The sequence below is a fragment of the Mytilus edulis genome, chromosome 7 (assembly GCF_963676685.1).
Source record: "Mytilus edulis chromosome 7, xbMytEdul2.2, whole genome shotgun sequence".
Lineage (NCBI taxonomy): Eukaryota > Metazoa > Mollusca > Bivalvia > Mytilida > Mytilidae > Mytilus > Mytilus edulis.
In genome coordinates, this window is record NC_092350.1 from 59,535,548 (window position 1) to 59,547,928 (window position 12,381).

At 32.1% G+C, this 12,381-nt stretch overlaps 1 long non-coding RNA gene across 1 annotated transcript in view; it reads left to right on the plus strand.

Moving 5' to 3' along the window:
* The first annotated feature begins 311 nt into the window (after positions 1-311).
* Positions 312-12,381, plus strand: part of LOC139481894 (uncharacterized) — a 137,272-nt gene continuing 125,202 nt past the window's right edge. The window contains exon 1 of the long non-coding RNA XR_011654722.1: positions 312-401. This is a non-coding gene — a long non-coding RNA (uncharacterized lncRNA). The remainder of the gene's footprint in view (positions 402-12,381) is intronic.

The window sequence follows — 12,381 nt, forward strand, 5'->3', positions numbered from 1 at the left end:
ATACTACACAATTTAAACAAATAAATGATCCATACACGTAACATATAAGGAATTTAAATAAAAACAATAAAATATTGATGCACGGTTTAAAAGATTCAAAACTTGTGAATCTGTTAAAAATAAAATAGTTAGATGTTTAACATATTTTTAATTTGCCCAAATGCAGTAGATCTTTATCTCACATATTCGTTTCAAAACTTGCTGAGTGCTATGAAAAATTGTGACATGTAAGTAATGTATGGTCCATTGCAATGACTTACGAAACTTTAGGTATTCCTGTATATTTCCGTTTCTCTGTTTCTGTTTTACTATAGTGTAAAATTGAGAATGGAAATGGGGAATGTGTCAAAGAGACAACAACCCGCCCAAATAAAAAAACAACAGCAGAGGGTCACCAACAGGTCTTCAATGTAGCGAGAAATTCCCGCACCTGGAGGCGTCCTTCAGCTGGCCCCTAAACAAATATATACTAGTCCAGTGATAATGAACGCCATACTAATTTCCAAATTGTGCACAAGAAACTAAAATTAAAATAATACAAGACTAACAAAGGCCAGAGGCTCCTGACTTGGGACAGGCGCAAAAATGCGGCGGGGTTAAACATGTTTGTGAGATCTCAACCCTCCCCCTATACCTCTAGCCAATGTAGTAAAGTAAACGCATAACAATACGCACATTAAAATTCAGTTCAAGAGAAATCCGAGTCTGATGTCAGAAGATGTAACCAAAGAAAATAAATACACAAATAACAACAGACTACTAGCAATTAACTGACATGCCAGCTCCAGACTTCAACTAAACTGACTGAAAGATTATGATTTCATCATATGAACATCAGGCACAATCCTTCCCGTTAGGGGTTTAGTATCATACCATCATAACATATATGAGAAGAACATAACCCGTGTCATGCCAACAACTGTTTGTAGAATAAATGTGTTTAGTTCCGATGCAAAGACCTTATCAATGACTCAATATTAACGTACTCGTAAATTAAATATAGACACGGACATTAAAGTAACTTACAAAAATTATTTATTTTTCACATAGTTTAATTCGATGTATCTGATATTTTCGGTCAACAACAAATATTCCCTAGCTGTATATTGATATATGAAATAGCTTGTAATAAAAACAATGTTGTGTTAAATAATAAAATTAATGAAGATACTGCTGACATTTGTTGAATTTAATAAACAGTTAAGTCTTGCACAACATTGTAAATGAAGGAACAGCTCAATAAACTTTTAAAACTGTGTCAAATTGTAATATCGGTCACTGACACGAAACGGGCGTTCATTGTGGAAAACAGCACAATACGAAATTGTGAATTGGGGTTCCGATTTTGTACAGGGATTAGTGTGCTGTCATGCACCGTGACGTACACAAAGTCTTGCTATGAACATATATTCTGTTTATATGAGATAAATTTTAGTCTGCGATAACGATGGGTTGGTGGATTTAAGTTTTACAACCTTGCCTTGCTCTAAGTCGACATTATCTTACGTCTAATGCATTTTAAAAAACACCGTATATTTACGTTTAGGGCATATAAGTCTACCTACCAAATTAAAATCAACATAAACATTATTTAAATAAACAAGAATGGAAAAGAAACAATTATGCATTGTTGCTCTGATATAATTTTTATTAACTATATTTGAGCGGTAATGTCTTAATAAAAACTAATTGTCGTATACATAAAATATTTCATCTAGGTGCTTTCGTTGAAGTTCGCGTTACATATCAAAATGAATTTCATTGGTTGGAACGTTTGCAAACTTTCAATCCAGGTGTTCTCATCGAGGTCCGCGTTCATGTTTCAATTCAATACACAATATTTCATCTAGGTGCTTTCGTTGAAGTTCGCGTTACATAGTAAAATGAATTTTATTGGTCGGAATATTTGCAAACTTTCAATCCAGGTGTTCTCATCGAGGTCCGCGTTCGTGTTTCAATTCAATACACAATATGAAGTCCAATATGGTAAAAAAAGAAGAATTTTAAACTCTACGATGTCCGAGTAAATAAATAGAATTTAGAAAATAAAACACTTTTACGATTCTTCCAACACAATAAAGATACTATCCTTTTCGCCGATGAATAATTATTACTATAATATAAGAACTAGGATTTGTATACTATTCAATTTGGGAACAGTATACCTAACAATATATATGTTCCTGATTTGATTTATTCCTCGAGAAAATAAATTTGATTTATTCACTTAAATCAATAATTGATCAACTTGAACTTTGAAAAAGTTACATTAATATATCTTTTCGCATCCTTTAATTTAAGGACTAGTCCGCATATTTCGTCTGTTCTCGCTTCAAACCAAGCCATCATAAATACATCAGAGATTACTAAAATTAAAGCATTTATTTAAAAACAATCCCCATCTAACTTCAAAGTATGAGGTAAATCGATTAGTTTACGCTAGCCAAGCAACCAACAGACAAAATGAATCTTGTCTCCCGGATTGAGACTATATATAGACACGGAATAAAAAATATGGAAATAATAGCATGTTAGCTATAGATTGGTTACAAACACATTTATGCAAACATGAAGAAGCTGTTTCTTTACTGAACTGGTCAGTGGTAATACAAAACCAGGTTTTCAAAAAGATGAAGAAAAAGAAAAAGACATTTAAAATTTATAAAAAAGAAATCAGAAATAGTGTTTAACTGAAATTGAACAAAAAAGAAATTATAAAAAATATAATCTATAATATGTGAATATTTATTTAAGAAAGCTAACAATAAAATGAAAGAAAAATATGTGATGCTTAAGAACATTGACCTGGCCGTAACAGCCTTATGTTGGAAATTTTAAAACAAAGTTGAAACAAAGGCTTGTCTTCATATCAAATTGTTTTCACGGCGAATGTCATGCAAGAATCAAACTCCCATTACTCCGGTGTCGCCCCTGCATGTTTTTGCGTGATCCATGCATGTTTCTGATTTACTTGTCTTTTGTTCATTTACTGTGACTATAGTCTAAGTGTAAATTGTCATTTGAAATACTTGAAACTTGCTTATACTGGTTGGTTACACGTGAAACTTATGATAATGGTTCATGCATAAATCACCGAAATTTGGTAGACGTTAAATGCACGTTAATTTTAAAAATAACATTATTAAAATAATATCTTTTTTTCTAAAATTTAATTAAAATCATGAAAAATACCTTCATATTTTTGCAAAGTTCACGTGAAAATAACATGAAAAATTTCACGTGTGATTCATTTGAATTACTGAGTTTTTTACTCCATCGTTTAAGGCAATGGTGGTGTCGTTGCTTCATCCATGCAGAAATATAGTACTTTAAAATATGATTCAGTAAACAGTTTTATAATTGCTCGTTTTTTTATGGTTGTTTTACGTTCAGTGGCAAATAGTTCATGCATGTTCGGGACAATACAATACAAGCTCAGTAAGTCGGACAAACAGTGCAAATTGTATGCAAAATTTCACAAAGTTCAACAGTGTCATTTGTCGAAAATTATTTACGAAACAAATCTTGAGATCATACATGCATTCTTTAAGTAAAACGAACTGCAAATGCGACATATAAAAGGTTCAGCTTGAAATTCCACATGTAGGAGATGTAAGCCGGAGTCTGCGTGCCTTTTATATTTTATCAAAACGTCTAATCCAGCAACCTGTCATGAACAAAAAATAAAGGAAACCAAGACGAAATGCGCACCTTTAATATGAGTACATTTTTGGTAACACCAGGTACATAATTTAAACCTGAAGCAAAAAGACAGCACTCAGTTATAATAATAAGCCGTATAAACCCTATATGTATACACCAAAAGCGCGATTGACGGTAGAACGGACACGGGTGAAACAGTATGATGATACGTGCTCTAATAGGATATTGGTGACAAAACATATTTTTGAATATGCAGTTCATATAATGGAATGGTAATTTTGAGATATAAAATGAAGTAGCAATGTAAGCAAGCTAAATTTCCGTCATTTTGTATTTGGTAGAAAGTTGATTAATTGGCAATTTTACCGCACCTCCTTATTTCATTATGGTTGGAATTTTCTCCAGAAGAACAAAAGTTTTAGGACTTAAACAAATATGTACTAGGAGACTGAAATGTTACTGTGATAATTAAACTTTCCTATTTAGGGAACCGTCGTTTAGTAAACTGACTACAAATTAGAAATAAAAAGATACTCGTCCAATTAGCATTAGTCACAATTAATTTGCTTGGTGTATTTGGTTTTGATGTAGATAAATGTCCAACTGTAGCTATCTTATAAATTGCATATCCCATATCTCTATTAATCGTTCTAACAGCAAACTGGTGTACAAATAATATGTTACATATATATTTTTTTATTTTATTTGTACTTGTACTTTTTATAAATAAAGTCTCATGTTACCCCACTTCTATAATTATCAAGCGGTAACGTATATATTTCTTTTTGCCTAAATGTTCGTAAATTTTGTCGATTTCTTTGAAAAAATTATAGGCAATGATTTAAATTTTAACAGCTAAAGTTTCAAGTAACGGGTGTAAATTGTAGGATTGATTGTTGGTTGCTTAACGTCCAGTGGCAAATATTTCATGCATGTTCAGGACGAGAACAAGTTAACACTAACTTGAATACAATACTAGGTAGGTTTTGTAATAGAACCGATCCGGGAAAATGTTTCAGAAAAATTTGGACTGACACTGGACAATGAGGGTATATTATGAGCAATTTGCCCCTCATGGCCTAACAAGGCAACTATGTTAATTCTCTTTTAGTCGTTTTGTCTCCGAACTTATACATGTACATCCTTTCCAACTCAAATCACACACAAAAAAACTACATTACCAACGAGTACCCATGCAAGCGGAAATTAACACGAATAGAAAATCTAAATGATTTCAAGATCTAGCTATTTCAGTCTGTTTCTGCTATTTGAATACTAATAAGTCAGTCGTTTGCTTGTAAATTTCGAGAATTTTTTTTATAACGAAACCAGTCTTACTTAGTGACTAAAGCCAGTCCCAACTATTAGCTTGAGTTTATAGACGCAAGTGGATACTTGGGACTGGCTTTAATCAGACTCTAACGGGACCTGATTTTTTTTTTTTTTTTTTTCGAATCAAGTTTCTATGTATTTCTCAGCCTACGGTAACCTTCTCAGGCCTGATTCCGATGTTACTGTATGTCCTGTGTAAACTTGGTCTAGCTAGCACTTTATTTTTAAAATGTTTCCGAAACTATAACGGTTTTATGAGACTGTTTACATTTGGAACACAAAGAATGTTATTCGGCAAAATAACCAAGTTAAACCACTTTTTTTTTACATTGAATTTCCATACTAACAAACTATTTTCTGTTTGAGTTTCAAAGTCTGCTTATATTGTACTTTTTCGACTTATTCTATCCGTATTCTCATCCAAATCAATTTCCTTTTTTCCATTTTGTCCGAGCGGTGATTTTGACGACCATTTTAACACGAATTAATAGTTGTACGAATTCCCGTTTTTTTACACATCATCCTAAGTTTCTAAAGATACATGTAAGATTTTTATTTTCAAAACAAAATTTCATGAGGATACAGCGTGCATCATGAAAAGTATTTATTGCAAAATAAACTAAAAATGAAATAAAGTGATAAAACTCAGTCTATTTTTCATAAGAACATAGAGATAAATCGTGCAGATGCTTAAATATTAAAAAAAGGAGAATATAAATTAAAAGTATATAGTAAGGTTAAAAATGAGCAGAAGAATTGCTGGAACACGATAAAGCAACCAATGTCAAAACGTTTACCGTTACGTACTGCATACAAACTTTCGACACTCTGCATCTAGAAAAGGTTACCATAAAAATGTCAAATAGTTTCCAAAACTATTTTTTTTTTATTATTTAATCACTTTGTGATTGCAGAACCGGCTGCATTGACTTGTTTGTGTGAACGTTATTCGATAACGTCAGGAACGATAACTCGAGGCGTAACGTCATAAGTCGTGTCAACCTACTGTCAAGACAAACGCTTTTATAGAAAATAAAGGAATATGGAGTAAACATACACGGGACAGTAATCGCACACGAAGTCAATGCTTAACAAAAATACAAATTATCAATGGTCAGCGTTTTTATTCCTGTTCATCTTTTATAGTCGCTAAAGGGTCTTCACCAATGAAAGATTCACTTGTGTACCAGAACAACAAAAAGACACTGGCAAGAAAAGATCTGAGAGTACTTAAGTTACTGACAGCTAGTTCACACTCTTACGCTTGAAGTCTTCCTGTCCATCATCCCGCAATCGTTATTTTTGAAGACCATGAATGAATGAATAATTCGATTTTCTGTCTCAGGACCTGCGCATATATGAAATACTTACCACTGAACATTGAACCAAGTAAAATCCAGAGTTTTGCATTTACAAGGACGCGTACGGATGAGGATTAAATATAATCTTTATGATATATTCACTTGTACTTTACCCTTAGGCTGTCTTCGTGTACTGTAATTTATGGTTTAAAGGAATACGAATACTTTATTTCTCATAAAACTTCAATTACTAGTTATCAAGAACATACATAAACATAACTATAAGGTAAAATTATTACATGCACGTGCAAACGATACAATTAAATTAACATGGAGAGCTGACTGTCACATTTGTATTTTTTACATAGCTTTTCTTATATTACAATATTTGAAGAGTTAAAATGTTGATCAACTTTAAAGATATATTAGGGTTTGACTAACAGTAGTTCCGTAAACATTTCCTTCTTTCTATAGTTTAAATGTTCTACAATTCATAATGAAATGGAACTCGTCATCAATGTTGTTTGTGTCACAGAGGCGACATATTCTGTCTTCTCTGTAAATCCTACCACCTTCTAGACTTACTGAGCGGCAAGTGGCGACTACCACATATGCGTATTTGCGTAATATATGAATTCAGTAAGGTAAAAATGAAAAGCAGTTTTCAAATTGTTAATTGTTTATGAAAATACGATAACATGAATTTTTTATGCGATTCTGCAATAAAAACAAAGCATTCTTGTTGAAACTGGTCTTTGTTTTTTTTGTTTAATACATTTTGATACCCATTTATTACAACCATTTAATTCGAAATAGTTGTAATTTGCATTTTTTTTTAAGGAGTAGGTCCAGTAAGGGCCGATTTTGGCCTAAATTTTCAAGTTCATCTGACGAAATATTTTAGACACTTTTAAAACACTTAAGTGTCTATTTCAATTGATTCAATTAGTATTTGTGAAAGATTTTAACTGATTTAGTCATTAAAAACGCTCCGATTCAAGCTTGAATATGAAAAATCTATCAAATTTGCCAAAAATCGTCACTTTTCAGATGGTTTTTGTCAAAAATGAAAGTGGCCGCATCCGTGTTCATCCTCAACCTTTATATATATTATGTATTATCATCAAATACAACTTACGTTTCAATATCATGAATGAACACGAATGCGGCCACTTTCATTTTAGACAGAAACCATCTAAAATTTAACTAAAATGCTAAAATTGTGAAGATTTCAGTAATTTAGCATGACTTTATGATGCTAGTACCCGATATATGTGCATTTTATTGTCAAAAACAGCCCATATTTATGTAGCAGAATCATTCTACTTTCCAATAAATAGCTTAACGATTACATTATCAGAACTTTGTTCAACTGCTATATTTTGGGGCAAAAAAGGGGTCTTACTGAACCTACTCCTTTGTATTTTATCCTCACCAGGTAGGTGAAATTATGTATAAAATTAAATTTAACGAAATTGCGAAAATGCATTACGAGCATATTCTATAATTTTAAGTTTGAATCAAGAGTCTTAAACTTTTTCAAATATTGAATACGCAACAAAATCTCTGTACAAATGGAAGTTTTTAACGACCTTGACTGGCTATACAGCCCTCTGTAATCTTACCCATGCATTATTTATGCTTATGTCAAAGGCGTTTGATTGGGTATTAGTTAAAGGTAGGCGTGGTTTTCGGTAACTTTCCTCCAATCAACTGACCTATTCGACAAACATGTGTGCGCTGATGCGTGTAAACTGGCTATTGTAACGGCACATGTCATACATAAGAATCTATCGTGCGTGACCAATGTTTATTGTAAAATTTCTTGTCATGTGATCAAATTATCAGACATACAAGTTCTAAAGGTTACAAGTTAGATTTGCTTTTTGAAAGATTATTTTCGGCAGTGCCCCTGATATACGATGAAAAGTGTTATAAGAAAAACAAGACTTTAAATGAAGGATGCATATTAACAAAGAATATAATCTGGGACTATGCCAGATATAATAAATGTATTTTATGGCTCGGATATTAACTATTATAACATATTATGGAAAAAATTAAGTGTCCGATAACTTGAATTACCTGATAATGTTATCTCGATCACTTTCGACAAAATATTATTGCATGAATGGTAAATCGCTGATTTTTATTTCTAGAAATGATTTGTGACTGTTATAAATAGAGACATCTATATGCATAAGGAATATGGAGTAAACATACACGGGACAGTAATCGCACACGAAGTCAATGCTTAACAAAAATACAAATTATCAATGGTCAGCGTTTTTATTCCTGTTCATCTTTTATAGTCGCTAAAGGGTCTTCACCAATAAAAGATTCACTTGTGTACCAGAACAACAAAAAGACACTAGCAAGAAAAGATCTGAGAGTACTTAAGTTACTGACAGCTAGTTCACACACTTACGCTTGAAGTCTTCCTGTCCATCATCCCGCAATCGTTATTTTTGAAGACCATAAATGAATGAATAATTCGATTTTCTGTCTCAGGACCTGCGCATATATGAAATACTTACCACTGAACATTGAACCAAGTAAAATCCAGAGTTTTGCATTTACAAGGACGCGTACGGATGAGGATTAAATATAATCTTTATGATATATTCACTTGTACTTTACCCTTAGGCTGTCTTCGTGTACTGTAATTTATGGTTTAAAGGAATACGAATACTTTATTTCTCATAAAACTTCAATTACTAGTTATCAAGAACATACATAAACATAACTATAAGGTAAAATTATTACATGCACGTGCAAACGATACATTTAAATTAACATGGAGAGCTGACTGTCACATTTATATTTTTTACATAGCTTTTCTTATATTACAATATTTGAAGAGTTAAAATGTTGATCAACTTTAAAGATATATTAGGGTTTGACTAACAGTAGTTCCGTAAACATTTCCTTCTTTCTATAGTTTAAATGTTCTACAATTCATAATGAAATGGAACTAGTCATCAATGTTGTTTGTGTCACAGAGGCGACATATTCTGTCTTCTCTGTAAATCCTACCACCTTCTAGACTTACTGAGCGGCAAGTGGCGACTACCACATATGCGTATTTGCGTAATATATGAATTCAGTAAGGTAAAAATGAAAAGCAGTTTTCAAATTGTTAATTGTTTTTGAAAATACGATAACATGAATTTTTTATGCGATTCTGCAATAAAAACAAAGCATTCTTGTTGAAACTGGTCTTTGTTTTTTTTGTTTAATACATTTTGATACCCATTTATTACAACCATTTAATTCGAAATAGTTGTAATTTGCATTTTTTTTTAAGGAGTAGGTCCAGTAAGGGCCGATTTTGGCCTAAATTTTCAAGTTCATCTGACGAAATATTTTAGACACTTTTAAAACACTTAAGTGTCTATTTCAATTGATTCAATTAGTATTTGTGAAAGATTTTAACTGATTTAGTCATTAAAAACGCTCCGATTCAAGCTTGAATATGAAAAATCTATCAAATTTGCCAAAAATCGTCACTTTTCAGATGGTTTTTGTCAAAAATGAAAGTGGCCGCATCCGTGTTCATCCTCAACCTTTATATATATTATGTATTATCATCAAATACAACTTACGTTTCAATATCATGAATGAACACGAATGCGGCCACTTTCATTTTAGACAGAAACCATCTAAAATTTAACTAAAATGCTAAAATTGTGAAGATTTCAGTAATTTAGCATGACTTTATGATGCTAGTACCCGATATATGTGCATTTTATTGTCAAAAACAGCCCATATTTATGTAGCAGAATCATTCTACTTTCCAATAAATAGCTTAACGATTACATTATCAGAACTTTGTTAAACTGCTATATTTTGGGGCAAAAAAGGGGTCTTACTGAACCTACTCCTTTGTATTTTATCCTCACCAGGTAGGTGAAATTATGTATAAAATTAAATTTAACGAAATTGCGAAAATGCATTACGAGCATATTCTATAATTTTAAGTTTGAATCAAGAGTCTTAAACTTTTTCAAATATTGAATACGCAACAAAATCTCTGTACAAATGGAAGTTTTTAACGACCTTGACTGGCTATACAGCCCTCTGTAATCTTACCCATGCATTATTTATGCTTATGTCAAAGGCGTTTGATTGGGTATTAGTTAAAGGTAGGCGTGGTTTTCGGTAACTTTCCTCCAATCAACTGACCTATTCGACAAACATGTGTGCGCTGATGCGTGTAAACTGGCTATTGTAACGGCACATGTCATACATAAGAATCTATCGTGCGTGACCAATGTTTATTGTAAAATTTCTTGTCATGTGATCAAATTATCAGACATACAAGTTCTAAAGGTTACAAGTTAGATTTGCTTTTTGAAAGATTATTTTCGGCAGTGCCCCTGATATACGATGAAAAGTGTTATAAGAAAAACAAGACTTTAAATGAAGGATGCATATTAACAAAGAATATAATCTGGGACTATGCCAGATATAATAAATGTATTTTATGGCTCGGATATTAACTATTATAACATATTATGGAAAAAATTAAGTGTCCGATAACTTGAATTACCTGATAATGTTATCTCGATCACTTTCGACAAAATAGTATTGCATGAATGGTAAATCGCTGATTTTTATTTCTAGAAATGATTTGTGACTGTTATAAATAGAGACATCTATATGCATTCTGGTTTACGTTTAAAATGAACACACTATACAATTTTCTGAAATATCAATCATTTTGGACAGACTTGCTTGTTCCTTGTATTTGTAAAAAATATAAGACGTTTCATAATATTTGAATACTTCAAAAATGCTTCAAAATACTATAGGCCTGTATAGTTTTTTTTTTTTAGGGTAAATGACACCCCCCCCCCCCCCCCCACCCCCCATAAAAAAAACCCAGTAAAATCTTTGTATATTTAATTTGAATAATTGTTTTAAAACGTAATAGAAATTAAGGTCAGCCAAACCCAAACCCAAATTCAGCAATAAGGAGTGTCATTCACCGGGTTTAACTTCTTTTAGCGGTTTTGAACTCAGTCTTGTTTTGTTCAATAAATAATAGTGACTGATCCTCTTATCTTGTTCAATAAATAATAGTAACATTTACTTTCCATATACATGTTTGACTAAATAACACTAGGAAAAAAAATTTGTCACAATTTCGCTTTTGTCGTCTGCTCAAAGTTAGTTTAATTTGGTATTGCAATATGCACATGATATACTTGTCACTGAACGTTGAACAAACAGTAACTATCCACCAATCCATCAGTGATTGCGATACCTCTGTTACATACCCATCTTTTTGTCACATGTTTGGTACTATTCTTTGAACAAAGTTCGTGATGTAAGCCAAATTTGTCCTACATTTTAATTGTTCTTGTCAAGTAATACATTCCTTGAACTGGTTTAAATGTTAAACTAAATCCTATGAAATCAATTTGGTGCATTGGTTCTTTGAAACACAATTTTGTTAATTTGAGCGTGTCAACACCTAGTCTAGTAGCACCTAGTCTAGTAGTGATCTCGGTTTGTATAATCATACAACAAAAGTTTACATTGGTATTATAGTAAGTTATTGTTTCATTTTACATGTTTACCATTGGTGACATCAAATAAAATGTGTTTCAGGTTGAACTAAGCAATACGAAATTTAAATGTCATATCCATATATATGCAAACTAAAGGATCTAAACTTTAAATTATGTATGTTTAAACTATAATGAATGCGGAGCGGGGGTATTGTACGAAGTCATCCAGACTAGCCGATTTATAAATCCTAGCCTCCGTATGATACTTTGATGTCAAATCGACTACAGTTAAAAAGTTACATTTACTACCAATCCATGCAAAATAGTAAGATGTATGTACCTGAGCGTATTATGCACAAAGAAAAGGATTGTGGTGTACTTTTGAACTAAGTATGGTAGTATGGTTGCCATACGCCTTCATGTTACAGAAACGACCAATATACACTACAACAGAATTACGATTTCAGTTGTTATAGTTCACACACAAATTAATTGGGCTAGTTTGAAATCTCCTGCATGGTTTATTCCATTGGCAATCATATATTCAAGAAAAGTTGTAAATCTTGAAT